A 13,148-nucleotide genomic window follows, 5' to 3' on the forward strand; every position below is an offset into this window, starting at 1 on the left:
CAGTTTAGATTCAGATGACGAGTTTGATAGGTCCCTTACTGTTCCCTGAGTCTTGTCTTAGTGTTTGTCCTTTTGTTCCCTATCACTTGTGTCTTGTTTAATTTTGGGGATTTTTTTTCTCTGACATGTGTTGGGTTTTACATCATTTGTCTTGTTTACCAGATTAGCTGTCTTCCCACCTGTTAGTCCTCCCCTCATTACCCGATGTGTCTCCTTTTGTCTTTTGTCATGTTATCCCTCTTGTTTCTAGGTTTTCCCCTAAGAGTCCTAGTATTTGGACTTCCTTGCACCTTCCATCCTCCTATTAATTTGGACTTGGGTATCTCCATTTGGGCCCACATCCTGCCTGCCACTAACTTACCATCTTCATCAAATATTAAACTCTGGGGTGTTTGGCATAAAAAAAAAAATGAAAATCCGCTGCACTTACACCTGTAACCGTCCAGGACATTGTTTTGACCCAATGGAAATTCATGTAAAACAAAAACCCGGGCAGGTCGGGTTGCTTGGTGACGCAATTATTTACAAAAATTTGATGTGAAGGTTGCAATAACATAAAGCAGAGCCAACTCTTGTAACTCTTTTAAATGGCACCATCTAAAATTCATTTTTAACTTTTTCAACTTTTTAAATTTTTAACTTATTTTACGGTATTTAAATGACAAATTACAGACGTATAGTGTTTGTTTTTTAGCAACGTCGAATATATCATTTCACTTTATGATGTTTAAAGAAATAAAGTCATTTGTAACGCTAATAAACCTCAAAACCTTAATCTAAAATACTAATTTGGTCAAATTTTACTTATAAGGAAAAAATTGATAAAAGATAAAAACTTAGGATAATAATAATAATAATAATAATGATGATGTATACTTTATTGATCCCCGAAATGAAGCTTATACATAAGTTCAGTAAGCAACATATGTAATCACACATCTATCTACTCCCGGGTGTTTGGTGGCTAGTCTATATCTTCAACTTTCCAACACTATCAAGCTCATTGCTGACATCACTGGTGTGGTCCAATCATCTGTCTGCCCGCAATCTTCCGACCAATCAGCCTCGATTCCAGGTTCTTCAGCTCTGACTGCTTACCTGTCATTCTCCCATGCAGACTCCTCTTCCCATCTCCGCCTCGCTCATGTTACTCATAGTTCCAGCTAAGCCTTCATCTGCATCACCACCACCCTCTAGACTCCAGGGGGTTCTGTCTAATACCTGTCACCGATGGGAATCCGTGATGGGCCCTCAGAGTCCAACAAATAACTTTATTGATTCTGTTTATTAGTATGTTCAGTTCATCCTAACAATCTCATCTTATTAAAATGACTTCATTGCTACAGGACAGGTCAGTTTTAGTGTTAATGCTGTAAAGTTTGAGATTTTAACATGAAATTGACCACAGGGATCGACTCCCTCCTGAGCCTGCCTCAAGTGGCAGCTAGAGGAACTGCAGTTTTCACAACTTCTGTATTGGCTCCATTTTTTAGCTCCAGATGCTGCTCCTTGTATAGGGGAAGTAAACAAGCTAGCAAAGCTAATGAAAAGCACCATCTGTCCACCATTCGGCAGGTTACAATCAAAATTTCTTGTCAGGAAAAGTGAAAGTATAACCATTACGTTCACCATTTTTATGCTAATCGACATAACATTTCCGTGTAACCGCAGCACACAACCTTGACAAGCCATTCTTCTGTGAGAAATAAAATCTGAGGTTTAAATGATTATCGATCGGATTCTCCTATATTCTCTCCCATCTAGAATATTCACAGGCCCCAAAGACATGAAAAGACAGCTCAGAAATTTCATCCATCAACAAACACCTTTGATTCTGCCCATGCACAACAGAGCCCTGCCTCATCAAAACACAAACCACAGACGGATGAAGAGAAATGGATTAGAAAGTCAAAGTCTTTGACGCGCTGCTCAGAATTTATTGATTGCCTTCCTTTTTTTCACCCGTCTGCCCCTTTTCTTTTCCCTCCTCTCCCGCTTTTCCCTCCACTGAATTTTTGCAAAACCGCTGTAATCACTGGCAATTTGCAAGGAGCCTCACAGCTGGACACTTGCCCGCTGCTGACAGAGTGCGAGCATGTCGGAGCGCAGAGATATGTGTGTGTGTGAGAGTCTATGCGTGAAGGAGTTGTGTGTTTATTGTGCCTTCATGCCATTGTGTCCAGAAAGGTTCATTTTGGGAGAACAGGGATCCATCTCTGTATTGGAATTAGTGTATAGGTGAGGGTCCAGAGGGGACAGGAGGAGATTTTTATAAACTGTTGATTACCTAGGGGAGTCCCTCGACTTAAATTGAGCTGGAGCCAGATACACGCACGCACATGCAGTTTTGGCACATCCACCTTTCATTGTGGTGTAGCAGTGTGCCTCTATCTCACACTGTCAATCTTTAATCCTTGCAGTATGCAGTATCCATTATGCTCTATGCCCATGTAGTGATATTGTGTGATTGGACTAAATGTTGTGTACCATTAAAAATAAAACAAACAGAAACACTCTTGTGCTTTAATGGCACTATTAGGAATCTCTGCCATATTAATCATGCCTAAGCCTGTTAGGATCCGTGTCACTTTCTTAGGATTAGTTAGCATTCTGGGAAATATGATGATGAGAAGCTTAATATCTCTCTTTATTCGTAGCTACAGCCAGGAGATGCTTAACTTAGCATTAGCATTAAGAGGTAAAACATCTAGTATCACTCTGTAAAGGTTGAAAACCAACCAGAGAGCGTTGTTTGTTTAAAGTGTCTAAAAACAAGGTGAGTTAAAAGAAGGTGGTGGATGGAGGGTTGTGCAGTAGAGTTTGGGTGGGGTGGGAGCAACATCAGCATGATTGCGGGGTTGTTATGAGCTGCCATTTTGTTAGGTACACCCTGCTATTACTGGGTTGGACCCCTTTTTTTGCCTTCAGAGCTGCTTTAAGTCTTAATGGCACAGATTCAACAAGGTGCTGGAAACAATCCTCAGAGATGTTGGTTCATGTTGACATGACAGGATTACACAGTAAATGCTTTAAATCACACAGTGGTGTAAATTTGCTGTTCCACCACATCCCAAAGGCGCTCTATCGGTCTGAGATCAGGTGACTGTGGAGGCTAGTGAACTTATCAGAATCAGAATCAGAATCGTGTTTATTGGCCAAGTATATGTGCAGACACATACAGGGAATTTGGTTCCGGTAGATGGTGGCTCTCAAGCACAGCAATGTAAATCTCACACACACAAGTGTCTATATATACACATTACACATACATACACAAAGCTATGTAAACCAACTATAAATAACGAATCTAAACTTATATACATAAAATACAGAAATGAATGAGGTGGAATGAATACTACAGAATGTACATAAGGTGCAGCTGCAGTCTGGCAGTGTGACAGGTCAACTGTTAAGAAGGGAGATGGCGAGGGGAAAGAAACTGTTCCTGTGTCGGGTGGTCCTGGTCTGCAGGCTTCTGTACCGTCTGCCAGAGGGCAGCAGATCAAAAAGTCTGTGTGCAGGGTGTGAGGGGTCTGTGATGATTTTCCCTGCCCGTTTCCTGGTTCTTGAGAGGTACAGATCCTGGATGGAGGGCAGGGGGGCGCTGATGATCCTTTCTGCTGCCCGTACAGTCCGCTGCAGTCTGCTCCTGTCCTGTTTAGTGGCTGCTCCATACCAGACTGTGATGGAGGAGCACAGGACAGACTCAATGACCGCAGTGTAGAACTGGATCAGCAGCTCCTGTGGAAGACTGTACTTCCCCAGTTGTCTCAGGAAGTACATCCTCTGCTGGGTCTTTTTGAGGATGGAGTTGATGTTGGTCTCCCACTTCAGGTCCTGGGAGATGGTTGTACCCAGGAACTTGAAGGTCTTCACAGTCGACACAGGGCTGTCTGATATGGTGAGGGGGAGCAGAGTTGAGGGATGTCTCCTGAAGTCCACTGTCATCTCTACAGTCTTAAGAGTGTTCAGCTCCAGATTGTGCTGACTGCACCAGAGTACCAGCCGCTCAACTTCCTGCCGGTATGCAGACTCATCACCATCTTGAATGAGGCCAATGACAGTGGTGTCATCTGCAAACTTTAGGAGTTTGACAGCCGAGTTCTTGGAGGTGCAGTCGTTAGTGTAGAGGGAGAACAGTAGTGGTGAGAGGACACATCCTTGAGGGGCACCAATACTGAGGGACCGGGTTTCAGAGGTGATCTCCCCCAGCCTCACTTGTTGCTTTCTGTCTGTCAGGAAGCTGGTGATCCACTGACAGGTAGCTGGTGACACGCTGAGCTGGGAGAGTTTGGAGGAAAGAAGTTCAGGCACAATGGTGTTAAAAGCCGAACTAAAGTCCACAAACAGGACCCTGGCATAAGTTCCCGGGCGGTCAAGGTGTTGCAGGATGTAATGCAGCCCCATGTTCACTGCATCATCCACCGACCTGTTTGGTGGATTATTGTCATGTTCAAGAAACCAAGCCATCACAAGGTGGGTACACTGCGGTTAGAAAGGGAAGGACATGGTCAGCAACAACACTCATTTAGACTGTGGTGTTTAAATGATGCTCAGTTTGTACTAAGAAGCCAAAAGTGTGCCAAGAAAATGTCCCGCACACCATTACACCACCAGCCTGAACTGTTTATACAAGGCAGTTTGATCTGTGCTTTATCCTACATTTATATAGTGAAAGATCACACTAACAGTTTCCTCAAGGGGCTTTAACATAACCCTACAATAATTCAGAGAAAACCCCCAAACTGAGCAAGCTCTTTGGCGACAGCGGGAAGGAAAAATCCTCTTTTAACAGGAAGAAATCTCCAGCAACACCAGCACAGGGACGGGCAGCCATGTGGCACAAAGGGTTGGAGGTGAGGGGAGATCAAGCTTTCATTTTGTCTACATCAAATTCTGACCCTACCACCTGAACGCTGGAGCAGAGATCGAGACTCATTAGACTAGATACTAGATGTAATTATGAGCTGTATCCTCAGTTTCCTGTTCTTAACTGACAGGAATGTCATCCAGTGTGGTCTTCTGCTGCTGCATCTGTTTAAAGGCTTTTGATATTGTGCATTCAGAGATTAGCATGAGATGGATGAATGGATCCAAGGGGTGCCAGGAAAATACCTTTGTAGTAAAGAGCGATTGTAAACTTGAAGCAGTCTGGCTGTTTCCTCAACAAGGCATTTCCTCCCAGACTGGATATTTCCTCTTTTTCAGTTCATACTCAAATGGACTGCACTCAAATATTCAGCTTGATTGTCATCAGCTTGCTGCCATGTGATTGGCTAATTAGATATTTACATTACTGACCAGTTCAACAGATGTACCTAGTATATTTGTATTTATACTTGTTTTGCACATATACTGTATTTTATCCATGTTTGCTTGTCATAAATAAATGTAACATACTGGGGTGTTTTCTTATTATTTGTGACTAAAGATCTAAATTTACTAATTAAAAAAAAAGGTCGACTCTGTCCTGTGTAGAGCTGAAATCAAACAAAGAAAAATTACTGTGATAAAAAAAAACAAATAAATAAATCCAGCACTGATAAAGAAGAAAACAATCTAAAACGGGCACACTTTAGAGAAACTGTGAGTGCTGGTGGTTGATTTTCCTGCCCTGCAAAGGCCACAGCTGTCAGCCTCAAGACTTTCAAAATGACTCCGTCCAACGGCAGCGGGAAACATTAGAGGTGAAAGCCCTAACGCAGCTCGGGCTAAATTTTAGATGAGACTGAGAATATCGCTGTCTGGTGTGAAAAGTCTCGCAGTTTCCTTCTTCCCCGTTTGGCTGGACGAAGCGAGAACGAAATCAACGTTACGACTCTGTAACATGCAGCGTGTAACGTGATGTAATTATGTGATGGTCATTGAGATCCTGTGCATTATTAGGCTTTTTATTGTCACGCGTGTCGTTCGGCACCATGTCGGACATGATTGCCTCCCAGTAATTTTCAGCTTGGTTTGTACGGTGTAATAGCCATCGCGGTACAGGTTTGCTTCCATTAGAGCAGATGGGGAAATCATATTATCAGTGTCACCTGATTCTTCACAGATATTATAAAATTAGTAATGAAGAAGATATCAGGTTGTAAGAAGAACTAAACTGACTCGCACACTTTTGCTGACTACTTCTGGAGCTGCAGCTCCAATGCGATCTCACTCCGGGGCGTCAAAAACTGCCGTTCTGTCACAATGTGCTGCAGAGGCACTTGCAGGCTCTTGGCATCGTTGCCTCCTGTGTTGATCTATCTTTTCTACTTGTTATCCATCTTTCCTCTCTCTGTGAATGTGGCTTTTGTGTTTCACTGGGTGCATGGCAGTTTTACTGGTCCACAAGTTTTCACCATCCACTCTCTGCAATAAAACGGTCTGTGCATTCATCACTCGTCTACACTGAGATGTACAGTAGTATTGTACCATATACCCCAAAAGACCTCTTTGCTCTCAGACTGCTGGCTTACTTGTGATTCTTCGAGTTTCTAAAAGTAGATTGGGAGGCAGAGCCTTCACCTCCCGGTTTGTTTTCAGGAAACAGACACCCTGTCTGCTTTCAAGATTAGGCTTTAAACTTTTCCACTTACCTCCTTTCGCTTTCCTTATTGTGATATACCACTATTGCATTTAATCTTTATTAATGACTAATCTCTGCCTTTGTCTTTCACAGTGTGTATTTTGTCCTGGTTCTGCTGCAGGCTTCTTCCTGTTAAAAGGGAGTTTTTCCTTCCCACTGTTGCCAAGCGCTTCCTCACAGGGGGTCATCTGATTGTTGTTTTCCTTTTTTTGTTTGTTTAATATTGTGTCCGTGTTTGTCAGGATGAGGTCGTGGACGAAAGAAGGAGGACCCAAACGCTGGACTCACAGGTAGGTGAAGATTGGTGTTTTATTGTCAACGGAGTGAACAAACAGAACAGAAGTAGGAAACGGCTGGCCGGCTGGACGACTGACTGAATGGATGAATGAAAGACTGACTGACAACTGACCGGCTGACCTGACGGAACTGAACAGAGGACAACCTAACGGCGGCGAGAACAACATCACAATAACATCAATGACAAGACATTGGACTGGTTGAACTGAGGGACATAAATACACAGGCTGAGTGATGAGAGATTAGAACCTGGTGAGTACACGGCTGAACATAATGACCTAATGATAAACGGGAAGAGGACGGAACATAATGCACATGGACCAAGGCTAACACAATAAAACAGGAGGTGAAGCAGACAGAATATAAACAGTGAACATGAACTAAGAATACTGGGTCAAAGACCCAGAAACCCTGACAGTGTTAAGGTATAGAAAAAAGCACTTGAATGCTCACTAATATTGTAGGATCTTTACCTTACAATATAAAGTACTTTGAGGCAGCTATTGTTGTAAATGAACAGTATCGCCGGGCTAACTATGAGAAGTTGAGATCTACTGGAGCACTTGTGGTTTTGATTCTTTGACATTTAACCTGCCTGATCTGTCCTTGTCCTCCTGTGTCTTACAAGCTTGTGTAAAGCACGAGAGGCTTTGACACTCTGGTTAACACACCACATAAATCATTATTTCAGCACAAACGTCTTTTCTTTTAGCCACAGAGTCTTTGAAATGCAACAATTCACAGTTTTGCTTTTCAGGGAAAAAGACACCGACAGCGCACACCGACCAGTGTCTTTCTCCGACTCTCATGCACAATAGGTGCAATCCATTCCAAGTAAACATCAATACCAATCAATATCAGGACAGCCTGGTGCTATTTGTAGTAGGCTTGGCGATCATTAGAAGACAGTGCTGTGGTGCAGCGGGTTAACACTGCACAGTCCCCTGACAGTGGCAAAAATGTGCTTAATAATCCTCAAGATCAATAAAAAAGGGGGAAAGAAAACATTCTTTATGTTATGTGCATGTCTTTTCATTTCTCTTGTTTCGTTATGTTTCCGTTTTTTGCCCCCAAAATAAAAAACGGGGTACTACCAAAAGACAGGAATCCAATAACTGAAATAAACAAAGGTACGCACACAGTTTTAACACCTCTCTTTTATTTTTATTTTACACACAATCCCAAGACGCTACACGGTCACCCTGAACCTGCCGTTTCCACACCATCTGATGGTTTTACCCCAGAGATGACAAGGGCATATTTATTGTCAGGGCACTCTTCTCTGAAAGGCCACGGGGGAAAAGATTTAATTGGTTTGGGTGTGCCGGTCAGGAAGACAAATTGCAGAAAAATACCTCTGGGAAATAAAGGGCATGCATCCAGATATTATCCATGAGACACACAGTGGTCATATGTGACTGTGTGCGTACTCGTGTGCACTTCTCATGCAAAGTCTGTTGTCATTGATTCTCCCAGAGCCCTTGAATATAACTCCACCACAGGACTGGATGACTTTTGGATGGCTGATTGCAGAGCTGGTGACAATTTAAAGCAAAACTGCATCTACTTCTTTTTTCACAATTAGTTTTATAAAACTGGATCTAACCTGTTAGCTGACTTCAATCTAGTGTTGGTGTTACAAAAACATAAAAAGCAGTGGGTTTCATTTTGACTTGTTTGGGGATTAGGAATCAGTCCAGTGGGGAAACAACAATTAAAGGTCAGAATTTATGAACCTGAAAGGCCATAATTGCAGCACTGCTGGACTCAGGATTACTGTTCAGGGGGACCGTGAATCTTGTCACATATAAATAATGGTGTGCTGTGTTTTTATTAGCCATACTTACAGCATCACTCTAGGGACAGCATTCACAGACCTCCACTGCGACCCGGACTGAAATAGAAGATATTCATAATCTCCAGACGATAACTCCACATGAGTCAACGCCGGAAGAGTGAAAATGTCTCAACAGTGGATTAGATTGCTTAAAAAAAAATGAAAGGCATAATCTCCAGAGCTCCAGTGACATTTAGTTGCAAACATTGTGACAGTACAACCTGACTGAAAACTAAAAATATTTTCACTTTTAATATTTCTGTAGCCCATAGCAACCATGACCATAATCCTATGGTCGTCACACTGATGAACACTTAGATCATTCGCATACTGTCTCTACTAAAACATCAACTATGCCTGCTGTGAACCAGAGAACCCTGAATACTCTTACATGTAGTATGTGCAGAATACAGGAGTACAGGGAGTGCAGAATTATTAGGCAAATGAGTATTTTGTCCACATCATCCTCTTCATGCATGTTGTCTTACTCCAAGTTGTACAGGCTCGAAAGCCTACTACCAATTAAATTCAAATTCAAATTTTATTTGTCACACACACACAACCATACACAGTATGACATGGGGGTGAAATGCTTGTAGCTGTACAATGCCCGACCATTAAATGACAGAAGAAAAGTTCTACAATATTTACAATTTACTACAAAAATTTACAAATTAACTTAGGAATTTACAGTAAAGAATGTGAGCAGAAGAGATTATAAAGATAAGGATTATAAATTATAGGAATTATAGGATTATAGGAAATGTGTGGTGGTGCGTGTGGTGACGTGTGTGAGAGTCCAGTCTTATAGTGACGTGTTTGGGAGAGTCCAGTCCTACACCTGGTTCAGGCCCCGAATAGCCTGGGGGAAGAAGCTCCTCTTCATTCTCTCTGTTTTGGCCTTAAGGGAGCGGAAGCGCTTCCCAGACCTCAACAGTGAGAAGAGTCCATTGTTGGGATGGGAGAGGTCCATCATAATCTTCCTAGCTTTGGACTTGCACCGCTTGGTGTAGATGGACAGCAGGTCAGGGAGCTCTGATTGAATGATGCGTTCTGCCGAGCGCACCACCCTTTGCAGATCTCGTCTGTCCTGCTTGGTGCTGTTCCCAAACCAGGTGCAGATGTTTGACGTCAGGACGCTCTCGATGGTGCAGGAGTAGAAGTTCTTGAGCACCCTCAGTGGCAGATGGAAGTCTCTAAGTCTTCTGAGGAAGAAGAGACGCTGACGGGCTTTCTTAACCAGGGTGTTGATGTGACAGGACCATGACAGGTCCTGAGTGATGTGGACACCCAGGTATCGGAAACTGTCCACTCTCTCCACTGGCGTGCCACTGATGATGAGGGGTTTGTAATTCCTCGCCTGCTTTGTAGTGAAGTCCACGATCAGCTCCTTAGTCTTGCTGATGTTTAGGAGGAGGTTATTCTCCTGGCACCAGGTCTCCAGGTTCCTAATCTCCTCCAGGTAGGCCGTTTCAATGTTGTCAGAGATCAGGCCCACAACAGCAGTGTCGTCAGCAAACTTGACAATGGAGGTGGTGTCGGATGTGGCTACACAGTCATAAGTGTACAGTGAGTACAGCAGGGGGCTTAAAACACAGCCCTGAGGCACTCCAGTGCTGAGTGAGATGGGGGGGGGACTTGTTTTCCCACCCTCACTGATTGGGGTCTGTCTGTGAGGAAGTTGAGGATCCACTGACACAGTGATGAGCTGAGTCCTAGATCCGTCAACTTGGTGAAAAGCTTAGAGGGAATTATTGTGTTGAATGCTGAACTGTAGTCCACGAACAGCATCCTAACATAATTCCCTCTGCCAGTGTCCAGGTGACTCAGGGATGTGTGGAGCAGGTGAGATATGGCATCGTCTGTGGAACGATTAGTCCGGTAAGCAAACTGAAGTGAGTCGATGGTGGCAGGAAGTGAAGAAGTGATGTGATCTCTCATCAGTTTTTCAAAACACTTCATCACAATTGAAGTCAGTGCTACTGGACGGTAGTCATTGTGGCAAACGGGCTGTTGTTTCTTTGGAACAGGGACAATAATGGACCGTTTGAAGCACGTGGGAACCACAGCTTGGGCCAGGGAGAGGTTGAAGATCTCCGTGAACACCGGTGCTAGTTGATCAGCGCAGGCTCTAAGGACCCGGCCAGGGAATGCATCTGGTCCTGCTGCCTTCCTGGTGTTCACCCTCCTGAAGGTGTTCCTCACGGCATGCTCTGTGATGACGAATGCATTTTCTTCACTGGTGCACTCCGAGCGCGCGCAGCCGTTTGTTGTTTTAATTGCTGCGGCGTCGAAGCGAGCATAAAACGTGTTCAGCTCATCAGCCAGTGAAGCATCGGCATTCATCATTGAAGAAGCTGGTCGTTTATAGTCCGTTATAGTCCGCAGTCCTTTCCACAGGCTCCTAGAGTCGCACTGTCGTAGCTGTGACTCTAGTTTTTCCCCGTAGCTCCGCTTTGCCTTTCGGACCGCGCTGCGCACGTTGTAGGACGCAGCCTTGTATAGGTCCATATTACCGGAGACAAGCCCTTCATTGTAGGCAGCGGTGCGTGATCTCAGAGCGTCGCGGATGTTTTTATCCACCCACGGCTTCTGGTTGGGAAACGTTCGGATGATAGTTCTTTCTGCTGTGTCGTCCGCTAGTTTCCCGATAAATCCCACAACCGCTTCCGTAAACATGTTGATGTCATCAGAGCTGCGCCGAAACATGTCCCAGTCTGCGTCATCCAGTGCGTCCTGCAGCGCGGCCACCGATTGGTCCGTCCAGCGAGCGACCTCCCTCCTGATTGGTGGTTGCTGCTTTAGCCTTTGTTTGTAAGCAGGTATGAGGAAGATGGCGGAATGGTCCGATTTTCCAAATGCCGGCAGGGGTTGAGCCTTGTAACAGTTCTTGAACGGGGTGTAGCAGTGGTCTAATGTCCTCGTGCCCCGGGTGGGGCAGTTGATGTGCTGGTGAAGGTTGTGAAATGTCCGTTTGAGATTCACTCTGTTAAAATCTCCCATAACAATGAGTGCGGCATCTCGGTGAAGTGTTTGTTGATGTGTGAGAGCCTCATGTAGCTCACATAAGGCAGTGTCCGAGTCCGCGTGAGGCGGAATGTAAACAGTGCAGGCAATGACCGCAGTGAATTCCCGAGGGAGATAGAAAGGGCGACACTTAACGATCAAAAGCTCCAGATTGGGCGAGCAAGAGCGTGTGAGTGGGGAGATGTTTGTGCTGTCGCACCATCTGTTGTTCACCATCAAACACACTCCACCACCTCTTTTCTTCCCCGACTCCATTGTCCTGTCCATGCGGTAAACCGAAAAGAACCCCGTCGGCTGCACGGCGTGGTCTGGTATCGCTGGGTTCAGCCAAGTCTCGGTGAAGCAGAGGAGGTTGCAGTCCCGAATGTCTCTCTGGAACTTGATTCTGGCTCTGAGGTCATCAAGCTTGTTCTCGATGGATTGAACATTGGCTAGCAGGATACTGGGCATGGGTGCGCGGTGTGCGCGAGCCCGTAGCCTGTTCCTGATGCCGGCTCTTTTACCTCGAGGCCGTCGCTTAGGGTCGCGTCCTTTGTTCTCTCTCAGGATCTCCTTTGGCCAGGTTGGGTCCGGAGTTAAACATGGTGAAATTAAGCATATTAGGTGATGTGCATCTCTGTAATGAGAAGGGGTGTGGTCTAATGACATCAACACCCTATATCAGGTGTGCATAATTATTAGGCAACGTCCTTTCCTTTGGCAAAATGGGTCAAAAGAAGGACTTGACAGGCTCAGAAAAGTCAAAAATACTGAGATATCTTGCAGAGGGATGCAGCAGTCTCAAAATTGCAAAGCTTCTGAAGCGTGATCATCGAACAATCAAGCGTTTCATTCAAAATAGTCAACAGGGTCGCAAGAAGCGTGTGGAAAAACCAAGGCGCAAAATAACTGCCCATGAACTGAGAAAAGTCAAGCGTGCAGCTGCCAAGATGCCATTTGCCACCAGTTTGGCCATATTTCAGAGCTGCAACATCACTGGAGTGCCCAAAAGCACAAGGTGTGCAATACTCAGAGACATGGCCAAGGTAAGAAAGGTTGAAAGACGACCACCACTGAACAAGACACACAAGCTGAAACGTCAAGACTGGGCCAAGAAATATCTCAAGACTGGTTTTTCTAAGGTTTTATGGACTGATGAAATGAGAGTGAGTCTTGATGGGCCAGATGGATGGGCCCGTGGCTGGATTGGTAAAGGGCAGAGAGCTCCAGTCCGACTCAGACGCCAGCAAGGTGGAGGTGGAGTACTGGTTTGTGCTGGTATCATCAAACATGAGCTTGTGGGGCCTTTTCGGGTTGAGGATGGAGTCAAGCTCAACTCCCAGTCCTACTGCCAGTTTCTGGAAGACACCTTCTTCAAGCAGTGGTACAGGAAGAAGTCTGCATCCTTCAAGAAAAACATGATTTTCATGCAGGACAATG

This window comes from Copadichromis virginalis, linkage group LG3 (assembly GCF_057382275.1).
Source record: "Copadichromis virginalis isolate Kocher_CV1m ecotype Utaka linkage group LG3, C_Virginalis_male_GT1.1, whole genome shotgun sequence".
Lineage (NCBI taxonomy): Eukaryota > Metazoa > Chordata > Actinopteri > Cichliformes > Cichlidae > Copadichromis > Copadichromis virginalis.